The sequence below is a fragment of the Aedes aegypti genome, chromosome 3 (genome assembly GCF_002204515.2).
Source record: "Aedes aegypti strain LVP_AGWG chromosome 3, AaegL5.0 Primary Assembly, whole genome shotgun sequence".
NCBI lineage: Eukaryota > Metazoa > Arthropoda > Insecta > Diptera > Culicidae > Aedes > Aedes aegypti.
In genome coordinates, this window is record NC_035109.1 from 45,647,477 (window position 1) to 45,663,494 (window position 16,018).

Consider the following 16,018-nt stretch of genomic DNA (forward strand, 5'->3'; position numbering starts at 1 on the left):
TCACGTTTAGTGACAGTTTTAAATCCGACATTTTTGAATGGAAGTTGTGAATTCAGAGATTCACCCTTCCTTTTGTTTGTTGTTGCAACCATGTTTAGTGAATAAATGAAAGAAGGCGAGACCTCCTAAGAGGTTTTTTCCCAAGACGGTGTCCAAGAAGGATTACCACCGCTAGCTTTCGCCAGCGGGTCCAACGAAAAATCGAAGGCACGGGTCCAAACAAGGATCGTAAAGGGTTCAATAGTAGAAAAAATAGTACTGAAAAGTACTGTTTTAGTAGTACTGAAAAGTACCGTTTTTAATTTTAGCTCTAGAAAGTACTGTTTTTGTAGCACTGAAAAGTACTGTTTTATTGGTTTAGGTAGTTTTTAAGAAAACTTCCAAGAGCAAAGAGAATTCGTGTACGCACAGCACGAAGGTACGATGCGCACTACCTCTTTATAACGTAATTTTTACCACGATATAACGTAACTTTGTTTTTGGCGCCCATTTATTTTTTCCAAATTTTATTAAAAACATGGTTTATTAACTGCAATAACCATTTTCCATGATTCAAATACCAACCAATACCAAATTAAAGCAATGCAAACGTTTACTATCACTGAATACAGTCATAAATCGATGTCGAGTATATAGCTAATATGAGCTAATGTTAAAACCAACTTTTTGTCATTGCTGTATATTTTTATATATCATTCTCCTTCAATTTTTGTTACATTTACGCTTCCTCTGGAGCCAAGCCTGCTACTTACTTCAATTTTCTATGAAAATAATAATGATTATTGATTTAAACTTTGCATTCAAAAAGACTAGATCAAACTCAGATTCGACTTGTGTGTCGCCAGATCACGCTGCCATCGCCGATCCATTTAACGTAGGTATATTTTATTTTTTTCCCTTAAAATGCTTAAGAAAATATTAAGCTATTGTTATAATCTTAATCTCTCCTGGTACGCATGTATACATCTTAAAAAATATTTTTTACGTAATTCCGACATGCATGCTCCAGGAATTTCACTGATATTCATGTTTAAAAACTTCTAAGATTTTTTTCAGAAATGATGCCAGGGATTCTACCAGTTTTTTCATCATTATTGACTTAACGAATTCCCGTCTTAAGAATTTCTTGATGAATTTCATCAGAAAGTACGAATTCAATTCCACCAAGAAATGGTTCGAATAATCCCTCAAGAATTTCTCCAGAATATCTTCAAGAACGGTTTCCAATGAATTCAGGATTCTGAACTCTGCAGGGCCTTTGAACATTTTTTTCGAGTATGTAAAGTGGATTTAACTATGAATTCTTCAAACCATTTCGCATATGATACGATACCTTGTATTTTTCTGGAGATTCATAATTGTTTACAGCAAATTTTCATGAATTCTTGCTGCGGCCCTTTTAGAGAACATTACAGTTATGATTCTTGAAATGCTCTACAAATTATTTAAAAAAAAACCTACAGGTATTCACCAAAATCCTGAAAAACAATTTTCTTGGCGTTTCTCCAGCGATTTCATTATGATTTTCTGCAGAACTTTCTCCAAATATTTATGCAAAAATTATTCTATGTATCACTTAACTTTCTTCAAGGATTCTATGTGAAATGAAATCCTTCATTGATTCCATATTCCATCAGGGACTACTTTAGAAATTATTAAAGACAATAAGTCTATAAATCTTTCTATGTTTTTTTTTTTTATTACAAAAACGTTGGATTGGTCCAAAAACTGAACAAGTTCCACAGATCTCCAAGAAAATTCTCCTAAAATACTGCCGATAATTCCGCCATGAATTCGTTCTGAAAATTTTGCATAGACAACTCTTCAAAGATAGTTCTTGTTTTTAATGGAATTTCTAGTCATTTCGTAAGAATTCCTGGGACATTCATTCTAAAATTCTTTCAAAAAATTGCAAAATGATTTGCCTTAGGAGTTTGACCATAAGTTCCTCATAACACAATTCTTGAAGTTCCATAATTACCTGCTAGAAATGTTCTTGGACTGCTCAACATTATTTTTTTTAAAGATTTCTGAAAGATCTCCGAGTGTTCAAGGATTCTGGCAAAGATTTTTCCTGAATACATTTCTCTAAGGATTACTCCAACAGAGAATAAAAATAAAAAAGAAAATATATAAAAAAATAATTGCGGAAAAATATCGATAAAATATGTAAGATCAACTGAAAATGCCTGCTAGTTCAATAATATCAATGTAAGACCCATTTCCTCATCAAACAATACATGTTGAACGTAATTTAGGGAAGAAAATAACATAACATCGATATAACGTAACGCTCCAACATAACATAACCTTGATATAACGTAACGAAAACAAATATCGATTTACGTTATATCGAGGTATTACTGTATGACCTTTGGAAAAATAAAACGCGGTTTGCGGTTTCTCGAAATAACCATTTTCACGGATGTTCCGGATCTTTTGGAGGCTATCATAGTGGCCACTTATCCCCTTGACCAATTCAAATATTACTATATTACTAATATAACTATGAATATTATTGAAAAAATACGTGTTAGTCTAGAATGATTTTCACGAGATGGCCATTTTTACGGATGTTCCGGATCTTCTGGAGGCCAATATAATGGCCACTTATGTCTAGGAACAATCAAAACCATTCGTTATGTTCTATAATTATAAATGTTGATATAATTGGAAAAAAATCGCGGTAGTTTGGGATGATTTTCAAGAACTGACTATTTTTACGAATGTTTCGAATCTTCCGGAGCCCATTTTAGTGGCCACTTATTTCCATGAACAACCGAAATCATCCGTTACGTTCTAAAATTATAAATTCTGATATCAGTGGAACAAAATCGAGGGGATCTAATTATTTTCAAGAAATTACCATTTTTGCGGATGTTTCGGATCTTTCAGAGGCCGTTATAGTGGTCACTTATGTACATGAACAATCCAAATCATCCATTATATTTTATAATTATCAATTCTGCTATCATTGGAAAAAAACGCGATGGTTTAGAATGATTTTCACGAAATGACCATTTTCACGAATATTCCGGATTTACCGGAGAACCAGGTTACTTACCATCGGAGCCAAGTTATTCCCGAGATGTGTGTTTCGAACGCCGAGTGCTAAGGACGATCTTCGGCGGCGTACAGGAGAACGGCGTGTGGCGGCGAAGAATGAACCACGAGCTCGCTCAACTCTACGGCGAACCCAGTATCGTGAAGGTAGCTAAAGCTGGAAGGATACGCTGGGCAGGGCATGTTGCAAGAATGCCGGACAACAACCCTGTAAAGATGGTGTTCGCTACGAATCCGGTCGGAACAAGAAGGCGTGGGGCACAGTGACCAGGTGCACCAGGACCTGGAGAGCGTGGGTCGCAGTCGAGGATGGAGAAAAGGTCCTAAAATTTTTAATGAATTCTTGTTTTTATTTTATAATACGAAAAAGCATGTTCTTGCAACTACTTTAGCAATTTTTCTAGCTCAAATAACGGCTATAACATTTTTAAACTTCAATAATAAAAATGGTTCCAAATATGAACCTTGACACTTGTGATCATGTTTGACATTCACTTTTTCGACAAAAATGCAACAAGGCTTACAGTTTTAACACTGGGGTTGTTCCTATCTGACATTTCAGAAGAGACACGGAAAACAAAATATACCCAAAATTTGAGTTTAAACCAAGGGGTGTGACAAAATCTCAAAAATCATAAAAAAATGTTTTTTGGACTTAAACCAATGAGAATAATTTAAAAATTGAGTAAACATATGTTTCTGCCCTAGACTTAAGCGTTTGATACTAAAATTGGGACAGAGCTTTAGGACCCTATTGGCGAATTTTTGTTGACGAGGCTTTATCAGGATAATTGATGTAAAGCCAAATAAGCCTAATGCACCACCAACTTTCGATTTTTTTTTCCTGAATTATGGTATGATTGTGCGCTTCGTAGCGGTATTCTTGTTTGTTTTAAATTGTTTGGAAAAATCATGTATAGGTATTTTTGAAATGCAGATTTTTTTTTAATGCACGGTGAATAATAGCTTGACGGCAGTTCTCTCATTCCCTCCCTGCTCGGGTTGATTCGTTGAGTTCCATAACGCCATACATCGCTAGAACAGTTTCATTATGTATTTATAAAAATCCCTCACAATACTCCACACTGCATGCTTCGATTATAGCAACTTAAACAATATAGAATTTTCGTTGCACTAGGATATTGTGAAACGACCATTTTTTGATATTCGATATCGACTCATGGAACCATACTAAAATACAAAGTTCATGTTTACTGTAATTATCCCCAACAACAGCTTACCAAGGTATTAGCACAGACAAACAGACGTCACACTCTAATCGCTGTCCACCGACCACATTTTACTCGCAGCGCTCGAATCGTTTTTGTTCATGTTTAACGTTTGCTCACTACCGCCATCTGTTAGTAGATCGGCCAAACATGCCGATTTTAGCATTGAGCGTACATGTTCTTATGACTATGATTTTGATAAAGATTTTTCTAAGTGCAACGTCTGTATATCTGTTGGTATTACTGTACATAACGCAATATTACCATGAGTTGATGATCCATTCAATTATCAGAGCATCAGGGATTGGGGTGGTAAATGACTGGACAATGCGTACCATTGGTACTTCGCGTACCTGCAGGTATAAAATAGACCCCATTTGTGGTCCTTAGCCTCTTGTCCAGTAACTCCTATCCCTACCTCCCCGTGGTGCCGCCTGGGATACGAGTAACCGTAGGGAAGATCGGGTAACCAACCCTGGTGGAACCTTGGTCGTATGCTGACAGGGAAGGGGGGCTCCTCTCTTCTGAGGGTGTAGCTTATCAGAGCGTCTGTTCTCCATGTTAGGGGCGGCTCAAAACAGCGTCTGTTCTCCATGTTAGGAGCGGCTGATCATCGTCCTAGTGCCAGCGTGGGACTCTAAACAGTGCTGTGCACGATGATCCTCCGGCGAGACAGGGGGTTGGTGCAGGCCTTACAAGCCAGCCGTAAAAATCATCAGTACAGGAAGCATACAATGTAAATTCGGACCGGAACAATCGGCATAGACCCAGGCATCGAAAACGGACTAACGATTGGAAACTCGGATCATGGAACTGTAAGTCTCTCAATTTCTTGGGAAGTACCCGCATTCTTTCCGAATTATTGAGGGTCCGCAAGTTCGACATCGTAGCGCTGCAGGAGGTCTGCTGGAAAGGGTCGACGGTACATACGTATAGGGATGGTTATACCATCTACCAGAGCTGCGGCAATAGACATGAGCTGGGCACAGCTTTTATCGTGATGGGCGAAATGCAGAGGCGCGTGATTGGGTGGTGGCCAATCGACAACAGAATGTGCAAGTTGAGGATCAAAGGCCGTTTCTTCAATATCAGCATAATCAACGTGCACAGCCCTCACCTAGCAAGTGACGATGACGATAAGGACGCTTTCTACGCGCAGCTGGAACGTGAATACGACGGCTGCCCAAGCCATGATGTCAAAATCGTTATCGGAGATCTCAACGCTCAGGTTGGCCAGGAGGAGGAATTTAGACCGATTATAGGGAAGTTCAGCGCTCACCAGCTTACGAACGAAAACGGCCTTAGACTGATTGATTTCGCCGCCTCCAAAAACATGGCCATACGTAGTACCTACTTCCAGCACAGCCTCCCGTATCGGTACACCTGGAGATCACCCCAACAGACTGAATCGCAAATCGACCACGTTTTGATTGATGGAAGGCACTTCTCGGACATCATCGACGTCAGAACCTATCGCGGCGCAAACATCGATTCGGACCACTACCTTGTGACGGTTAAAGTGCGCCAACGACTTTCCGTTGTGAACAACATTCGGTACCGACGCCCGCCCCGGTACAATCTGGAGCGACTCAAGCAACCCGAAGTCGCAACTGAATACGCGCAAAGCCTTGAGGCAGCGTTGCCGGAAGAGGGAGAGCTCACCGAAGCCCCTCTTGAGGACTGCTGGAGTAGTCTCAAAGCAGCCATAAACAACGCAGCGGAAGGTGCCATTGGGTTCGTGGAAGCAAATCGACGGAACGGTTGGTTCGACGAGGAGTGTCAGACGGTTTTGGACGAGAAGAATGCAGCGCGGGCGATGATGCTGCAGCAAGGCACCCGTCAAAACGTGGAGCGATACAAACAGAAGCGAAGACAGCAAACCCATCTATTCCGGGATAAAAAGCGCCGCCTGGAAGAGTTGGAGTGCGAAGAGATGGAGCAGTTGTATCGTTCTCAAGAAACACGTAAGTTCTACAAGAAACTAAATGCATCCCGCAAAGGCTTTGTGCCGCGAGCCGAAATGTGCCGGGATAAGGATGGTGGTATCTTGACGGACGAACGTGAGGTGATTGAAAGGTGGAAGCAGCACTACGATGAACACCTAAACGGCGCAGAGGAGGAAGATCAAGACAGCAGGAGGAATGGCTTCATCAGTACGGCGGATGAGGGAGACGTGCCAACTCCCACAATAGGTGAAGTTAAGGATGCTATCAAACAGCTCAAGAACAACAAAGCAGCTGGAAAGGATGGTATTGGAGCGGAACTTATTAAAATGGGCCCGGACAGGTTGGCCACTTGTCTGCACCGATTGATAGCCAGGATCTGGGATACAGAACAGCTACCGGAGGAGTGGAAGGAGGGAATAATATACCCAATATACAAAAAGGGTGACAAGTTAGAATGTGAGAACTATCGAGCGATCACCATTCTTAATGCAGCCTATAAAGTGCTTTCCCAGATCATCTTCCGCCGTCTATCGCCACTGGCAAGCAGATTTGTTGGAAGTTATCAAGCCGGATTTGTGGACGGTCGATCGACGACAGACCAAATCTTTATGCTGCGGCAGATCCTCCAAAAGTGTCGCGAATATCAAGTCCCTACGCACCACCTATTCATCGATTTCAAAGCGGCCTACGATACCATCGACCGCGAAGAGCTATGGAAGATTATGGACGAGAACGGTTTTCCCGGGAAACTGACTAGACTGATCAAAGCTACGATGGATAGTGTACAGTGCTGTGTGAAGATATCGGGTGCTTTATCGGACCCGTTTGAAACACGCAAAGGACTTCGACAAGGCGATGGTCTTTCCTGCCTCCTGTTCAATATTGCGCTAGAAGGTGTTATGAAACGGGCGGGCTTCAACATGCGGGGCACGATCTTCAATAAATCCAGCCAGTTCATTTGTTTCGCTGACGACGTGGACATTGTCGGAAGAACGTTCCAGGTGGTTGCTGAACAGTATACCAGGCTGAAACGTGAAGCAGATCGGGTTGGATTGAAGGTAAATACGTCGAAGACGAAATATCTGCTGGCTGGAGGAACCGAGCGCGATAGAGCTCGCATAGGCAGACGCGTGACGATCGACGGGGATGAGTTCGAGGTGGTGGACGAATTCGTCTATCTCGGATCATTGATAACGTCGGATAACAACTGCAGCAGAGAAATTCGAAGACGTATCATCGCCGGAAGTCGTGCTTACTATGGACTCCACAAGACCTTGCGGTCTGGTAAACTTCACTTCCGTACTAAGTGTACCATGTACAAGACGCTGATAAGACCGGTAGTCCTCTACGGGCATGAGACGTGGACAATGCTCGAAGAGGACCTGCAAGCGCTAGGAGTTTTTGAACGACGTGTGCTTAGGACGATCTTCGGCGGAGTATGTGAGAACGGCGTATGGAGGAGAAGAATGAACCACGAGCTTGCGCAACTCTACGGTGAACCCAGTATCACGAAAGTCGCCAAAGCTGGAAGGGTACGATGGGCGGGACACGTTGTGAGAATGCCGGACAACAATCCCGCAAAAATGGTGTTCAACTCAAATCCGGCCGGTACAAGACGAAGGGGAGCGCAACGAGCTAGGTGGTTTGACCAAGTGGAGCAGGATCTTGGAAGTGTGGGGCGATCGAGGAATTGGAGGTTAGCAGCCATGGACCGAGTTAGTTGGCGTAACATTGTGGCGCAGGTCATGTCTTGAAGGACGTAGCGCCAGCAAAAGTAAAGTAAGTAAGCATCAGGGATTGAATCCTGAAAAAAATGAGAGAATCTCTCACGTGTCGCTCTCTGTAACTATCATAACATGCTGCACATTATGAGAGACTGTTTATCGTATACTGCTACAACTTTGATCAGATTGGGGGGATAGTAGTGCATGATAAAACCCTTCTAAACATGCTCCAAGCCTGGGGGACACTATTGCTATTAGAAGTTCGTGGATTGTTTATCGTGCTAGTGAAGAAAAACACCTATCCCCAACGGTAAACAAGCGAGAAAAATGGATTTTATCATCGCTCTCTCTTTGGGGCTCTCGCTCACTGCTTCCATTTATCAGACTTGTTACACCTTGCGATACAATGACGCTCGTGGACCGCAACAGATGGGATGTTTTTCTTTGCTTGCTTTGATCGTGCTTCATACTCAAATGAGAGCGAATTCTGCAAAGCCTGCAGAGCATCCATGGAGCGTTGGCTATAATGATAAACCCAAAGAATATGATTATAGTGGTTATCACGTCCAATGATATGGGTGCCCTAGTGTAGATGTGGTTGTGAACCTCAGAGGAAAACAATATGCACTCTGTCTCGAAAAACACCCAGAATCCGAGTGTAAATTTTTCAAATTGGGTAATATTTCCATATGCATTTTGATGAGTCTGGAAAGCGTGTGCAAGTTTCTTTGAGAAAAACAAAAACAAACTGCGTATGACGAGCGTATGCTATTCTTCGTGCGTTCAAAAGTCACTAAGCTCTATACTAGAGATGCACTGACAGCATTTTGAATTTATTTATAAACAACACAGGCAATGACTAAAGATCATTGCACGCCTGACATAACCTCGCAACTCCATATACAAAAATGTCAATATTATATTTATATGTCCTTATAAAAAATCAAAACAATTTCAACAGTGAATGTCAAAGAGCAGGACAGTTAATTGAGAACGATATGAGAGAGACAGAGAAGAGGAGTTTTTCGTGACGTCGCTATGCACTTTTCTATCACATTCGAGGTGATTCGAACAATGTTGTTGTGTGCGTGTCATCCCGTAAGTCGCCATAATAGAGCAAGCTAACCGGTGACGTCACTTTCATATCGCTTTGTACTAACACACCCATCTTCGTTTTTGTGTAACAGCTTTCTGCCGCCCATTAGATAGGCCTTTTCATTATATAGTCTATAGACAGGTCCGTGTTTCCATTCTTTTCTATCGGTGAAGGACCGGTGCATACACGGGACTGTCATTTCCATACAAGACTGTCAAAGACCTTCCGAATCAGTTGATTTGAAACATTTGGTGAAAAGGCCTATCGCTCGATGAAACCGCGTTTTACAGTTCTTTGATTTCACTATTCGCGGTTCTCTATATAAATAAATTATGTTGATAAACCCTACTTTCTTGATAATCTTGAACTTCAAGTAGTGTATTAAAATACCTTATAATGAATGTAAGCCGAAATAAGTACTGTACCATTTAATTTCACTAGAGTTGGTATCCTTTGACAGATACGCGTATTTCGATCTCAATTGTAAGACCGTCTTCGTGTAGTACCCGAAAAGTAATTTAATAAAAATATTATGTCAAAAGTAAATATGAGAACAAATTTTATAAAATACGTTTAAACTGGTGCAGCTGATAAAGAAATGAAAATAAATATAATTCCTAACCAAACACAGTTCAGCCAAGATTTCTTAAGGTTTTTGCAATAGAAGCCAGGAAGCAGTTGAATTATATTTGTTTTCTAGAAAAATCCAACACAGTTTGTGAAGAAAACAGAAGACACCATATTTCTAAATACAGTCAAACCTCCATGAGTCGATGTTCCATAGCTGGATATCGACTCATGAAACCATTATTGAAACAAAAACAAAAATCATGATTACTATGATACTCCCTTCAATCAGCTTTCCAAAGAATATCTGTTCCATGACTCGATATTTCCATGAGTCGATGATCCCTTGGATATCGACTGGAAGTTTGACTGTAGTTAAGAATCTGAAGTATTTACTTATGGAATTTTCATGCTGAATAGCGCCGTTTGTTGGGATAATTTCGAATCAAACGGATTATTACAACATAAATTAGCTTCGGACAGAATAAACAAATTTGATGAAGAAGTCATTTTCATGACTATGCAATCACGATCCTAGATATTTGGGTTGGAAATAAAGCATACTCAGTAGCACCATCTAGTGGAAGAATTTCGAACCAAGAGTGGCCCATGTACTTGATTTACTGAACCATTTAGCTGAAAACGTCATCTTTCGATGAAATCGGGATCCTCAGATATTGGCAATCATTAATATGCATGCTCACTAGTGCCACATGTTGGATGAATTTTAAAACTTGAGGTCCATCGCATGGGGACCCAAATAGCCGTAGCGGTAAACGCGCAGCTATTCAGCAAGACCAAGCTGAGGGTCGTGGGTTCGAATCCCACCGGTCGAGGATCTTTTCGGGTTTGAAATTTTCTCGACTTCCCAGGGCATAGAGTATCTTCGTACCTGCCACACGATATACGCATGCAAAAATGGTCATTGGCATAGTAAGCTCTCAGTTAATAACTGTGGAAGTGCTCATAAGAACACTAAGCTGAGAAGCAGGCTCTGTCCCAGTGGGGACGTAACGCCAGAAAAGAAGAAGAAGTCCATCGCATTTAGGCTTTCATCTAATGAATAACTTTCCCTTACTGCCTAGCTTTCAAGTTAGATGGCCTATAATATGTTAGATCATGACCTACTAAACAACTTTGTCGAAGACCGCATTTTTCTAGGTAATTAGGATCCTGAGATATCTGTGTTTGAAAAATTACATACTCACTAGCGCCAACTGGTGGCAGAATTCCGAAACAAGCGGCCTATCACATGTTAGTCCTTCACCTACTGAACAACTTTGCCTTGCTAAAATATCTAGATTCTGAGATATTTGTGTTCGAGATGTTGCATTGCGAAATGTCCACTTCGTCGGTTCCCCCGGGGCACAATCCGATGGCCACTGGACGGTGAGGATGTTTTCAAAGTTTCATTTGTCCACTGACCAATTGGTACCGTTGAACTGAACAAATTTGCCGAAGACATTTAGTTTTAGATTTATAATCAAAATTGCTCCGCGTGTACTCAGTACACGATGCGACCGCTGGTGTAACTTTTTTTTGAGCGACTGACGGAAGGTTAATGGTGATTGAAAATGTGTTCCCCCAATTCCCTCAAAAAGCTGTTTTTAATGACAGCGATCACTGGGTTTCATTAAACAGCTAATTTTGTGACAAAGCGTAGAAATACGCAACCAAACAGTAACAAAGTAACAGGCAATCGCGCTTTTCAAGCTATTAGGGTCGGTGTTCCCTTAGTGGACAGTCCCCTATAGTCGCACTAGTAGCTTTTTACGGCCATTTTGCTATAAACCTTTTCAAAACATTTTTCGACATGAAGGTCAGGAGCTATTTATCTAAGTATCATTGATACACAGCTTAATTTTGTTCAAAAAATGATCGAAATAATTAGTTTTGCTTTGAGCTTCCTTACGCCTATAGTAAACCTATTGTACCTATAGTAGCACTACTGAGAGAAACTATTTTTTATTTCACGAAATAATTGATGAATTAAGAACTTTTTTTACATCAAACGAGAGCTTTTGATCCACACTTTGTTGGAAAAATATAAATATTTTGTAAAAATACGGTTTTGATAAGTATTTTGCCAACGCCGTGATGCTAGTGCTACTATAGGAACAGAAATTAGAAATAGTGCTACTCTGAGAGAGAGGAGACAGCTGGCTTAGATTGCGAGCTCCCAAAAGTCATGGGAACCTGCCATCAACTGTCACTGAAAAACCGCACATTCGAAGGGCAGAGCGTGAAAACCCGTCAAAATTTGGCCAAACTAAAACTGGATGTGATTGAAAATGCAGGTTGCTTTCCTGTGCTCTCGCATATAAAATCGTTGAATATTCAAATATTGTCAATTGGACTCAAATCGCTATCAAAATTTTTCAGTTTTATGATCTTTTTGATAACAAATGGGTTGTGAAAATGCTTTTGAACCGGTTTGTGCTCTCCGAACCATTGTGCACAACCCAAACATGAGAAGAAGAAATCAAAGAAGCCAAGAAAACAAGCCAGTTGTCAGTGAGCTGTCTCCTCTCTCTCAGGTGCTACTATGGACCGATGCACGATTTCACTATCTGACGTTTGAGCGGTGCCTTGTTATTTACGTGACCATGGCAACAAGTGAATTTGGCACCGCTCAAACGTCAAATTCGTGAACTCGTGCACAGGTCCATAGGCACATGTATTCCTATAGTGGCACACGCGATAATTAATGCAAACATTTGAATTTTCGTGGTTTTCATATTTTTCCCACAAATCCAAGATAAAAAGCTTTCAGATGATGAAAAAATAATGACGATAGCGTTATTTTTGGATTTTATACGAATTTTTGTTCTTAGCTATGCGGCTATTGGTACATCGACCCTTATAAGTGCTGAATGCTTCAGATCCGGACGTTCGAGGGAAGGTAACTTCCAAGAACCGAAGGTTCGAGCATTTGTGTAACAAAGCTTTCCGGGTTGACTATTCCTTGGTAGTACGGGAAAAGTGACTAAGTATCTCTGAAGAAGGATATTTGACTACCTTTTTGTTGCACTTTTGTAAGGTGGTGCAGTATTTTAAATGTATATCGAAGATATTTTCACATTTATTTCAGCTTCTTCAATATCATTATTTCAAATATAACATTAATCTTTACACTAGATGATCTTCGCCAAGCAAAACTTACGTCTTAATTTGCTAAAAATAAACTAGCATTAGCGTTTATATCTATGTAACCCATTAGTACTATACCAGGGAGGGAGCTTCAGATTATATTTCAATTGTTTTCAATCCTTTGCAAAACTTTCTTCCTGGTATTACAACAGCTAGTCCATATTGCTACAGCATACAAATTGGCTGGCCTGGAAATTTGGTTGAAGATCAAAAGCTTGTTCTTAAGATACAGTTTCATTTTCTGTTTATACATGTATAAAGACATTTTACATATTTGTTACAAAATGGCTTGTATCTCAATGTCATTTTTGAAAGTTAAATGTTTATCTAGCATGAGCCCTAGATACTCAGCTTCTTATGACCAATTTATTGAAACCCCTCTCATTGTGTTAACATGTCTAGGTTTCAAATAAAGAGTTTTTGGGTTATTCCCACATAATAATAGTTGAGTTTTGGAAGCATTTGAACAAATGTTTAATTTTTGCAAGTATGAAGAAAAATATCCAAACTTTTTTTGCAATCTACAACAGATGACAGGCAGGTTTTGTTCATTCGCGGAGAGGCCTGGATGAAACAGGCAAACAAACATTTTTGTACATTCCAGAGGTAACTCAGGTAAATCAGATAGCTAAAGCATTGATAACCTGCATGTCATCAGCACGAAATGTTTAAAAATCTTGCTTTTTAAGAAAGATTTCACATAGTTCAAATCTTTTATGGTTTTTTGACATTTGATTAATAGCTAGTCTGATCGACAAATCAAATCGGATGATCAGTGAATTTGGGTCAATATTTTTTTTTACTAAGATTAGATTTTCGTGTTAGTTATGATCCCAGCGCCTTTGGTTAAGTGCTACGGCGCACAATTTGGGAAGTTCTGCCAAAAAGGTAATCGATTTTCTGCATGCAGGTGCTGTTTGAATTTCCACGCTCTATTCTAGAAACCTGTGGCGCTGCCTGGGATGTGGGAGTTAAACTTTGTCGTAAAGAGCAACGCCCACAATCCAAAACCAGAACAATTTTTATACCAGTAGCTCTCACCTGCCATAGATTGACCGTTGTTGTGTAGATTTTGACATCCCACACAAATCTAGGCTTCAAAGCTGGCAACGACCATCGAAAAACTGCCGTACCAGTTATGATTGGTATTGAGTTGAGCATACAACATGAGAATACAGGCCTTTGGCGGAAGGCTTCCCAGGACATAGATTATGCTCTATCCCGAACTGGAGGGATGGTCCATTTGACCACGCATGACAGCAGATTACCCGAAAGCATAGAAGAAAATTATGCTGTATTATAGTCCACGTTGTAGATTTCAGTTCTAGCGATGAAACAAACACATATTTTTTTTCGTGAACATCAGTAGAACGAAATCTTCACATAATTAACTATATAAGAATCTTGGTATGCATAATGGCCTCGCGTAGTCTGTTCTCACACAGGATCAAACGGTTTAAACCTCCGGTACGGTTCTCTCACTAAAATATTTTCAGTACCCATCACTGGAATCGAAACAAGCTCAACTCGATAGCCAGTCCAAACAAATGGTGATTCCAACCAAGAATCGTGAAGACACATCTTTTTCAGGCTGTCGTCTCGTCTACCGCAGTCACCAAACAAACACCCAAGCCAAAGATGGAAGGTTCCTCTCGCACTACAAATGTTTCGATACGTGTTTTCTGATAGGATTTTCTCGATGTCAACCGATGAAACTAGAAGAAGGCACTGTGTCAAAACGATAACAAAGCCGGGTTCCAATTGGAAAGTGTGCATACATATGTGCATACTTACCGAAGATGGAGAGACCACGGCCGGTAAAGATATCCTCGGTATGAGATTTCATTCGACTACCTTTTTATGCTGTGCTGAAGAAAACAAAAACTTAATTATTTCAAAATCGAACTAGGAACCTTTGGAAAAGTAGTTCTGTTTTTATTTATTTGTTTTCAACATGCTGATAGACCGATTCTTTTGAATGCATTTGACAGTTTACGAGGACAAAAAGGGCTAACTAGGCGGCCATCTTTGTAATAGTTTGGGCGATTGCTAATGGGAATTGATCGTTTTTCTAATGAACTATCTATAAATAACTTACAAGTTTTCCAGCTCGTTTGCGTTAGGTGACGAGCAATCAATTGGTGAGCTCGTTTCATGTTTCTTTTTCGAATGAGTTCTTTTAATTTCTTTATTAGTATCATTCCAAACATTACATTCATTGCTTATATCTACAGTATTGGACAAAACATTTGCAACTTTTTCGATTTTCCATACAAAATGATCAACTTTGGTAAGCTAGATCTCAGTTATTTATGGACCGATTTGAATGAACTTTTCACAGAACATCAGATATAACTTGAATTTTAACATATATTTTAGTATAATTTTTCCAATCACGAGTTTATAAGTTATAACGGTTTAACTAAAGTGTAATTTTCGTCGAGAAATTCAAAACAATTTATCTCAAAATCTGATAGCTCCACACAAAAATTGTCTTCAGGAAACTTGTTCATCTCGTTAAAAGCTACAACTTTGCTCAAGATACCATGAAGCTATTCCTTTAAAATGTTTAGTTATGTCATTTATAAAAAATCGTCAAAAAATCCACTTTAGTCAAACCGTTACTGCTTTTGACCTTGTGATTGGAAAAATCACTCAAAAATATATGTTAAAATGTTATGTTTGATGTTCTGCCAAAATTTCATTCAAATCGGTCCATAAATAGCTGAGATATAACTTACCAAAGTTGGTCATTTTGTATGGAAAAACGAAAAAGTTGCAAATGTTTTGTCCAATACTGTAGGTGCTCTGTGCTAGACAACACTATCATCTTAATTTGGTAAAATAAATTTAAGATTTTATTAACATTTTGTTTACAACATATTACATTTCATTTGCCGTAGCAGTTCAGATTTTATACAGGTGAGTTGATTTCACCTGCTTATAAGAGAAAAAAAACACGTTTTCAATTTACTTATCCTAACTTAACCTAAATGCCTAAATGTATAACGCATTAATCGTGGAAATAGAAGATTGTAACGATTATTGCCTGAAATTATTAATTATTTTATTTCACATTTGTTCCAATGTTTCAACATTGAATATTCTATGTAACTCATTGGAACTATGCCAGGGAGGAAACTTCAGAATCATTTTCAAAGCTTTCTTCCTGGTATTACAACAGCTAGTCCATATTGGTACAGCATACAACATGGCTGGCCTGAAAATTTGTTTGAATATCAA

The 16,018-nt window shown here is 39.6% G+C and overlaps 1 long non-coding RNA gene across 2 annotated transcripts; it reads right to left on the bottom strand.

The window, feature by feature from the left end:
• Positions 1 to 3,345: 3,345 nt before the first annotated feature.
• LOC110679065 lies at positions 3,346 to 14,794 on the bottom strand. Of its 2 annotated transcripts, XR_002502180.1 has the most exons (3): positions 14,570 to 14,783; positions 14,275 to 14,490; positions 3,346 to 3,386 (listed from the first exon to the last, which is right to left on the bottom strand). It is a non-coding gene; the product is annotated as an uncharacterized LOC110679065 (long non-coding RNA). The 2 variants fall into 2 exon arrangements; XR_002502179.1 differs by lacking the exon at positions 3,346 to 3,386 and having other exon boundaries at positions 13,659 to 14,490; positions 14,570 to 14,794.
• Between the last annotated feature and the right edge of the window lie 1,224 nt (positions 14,795 to 16,018).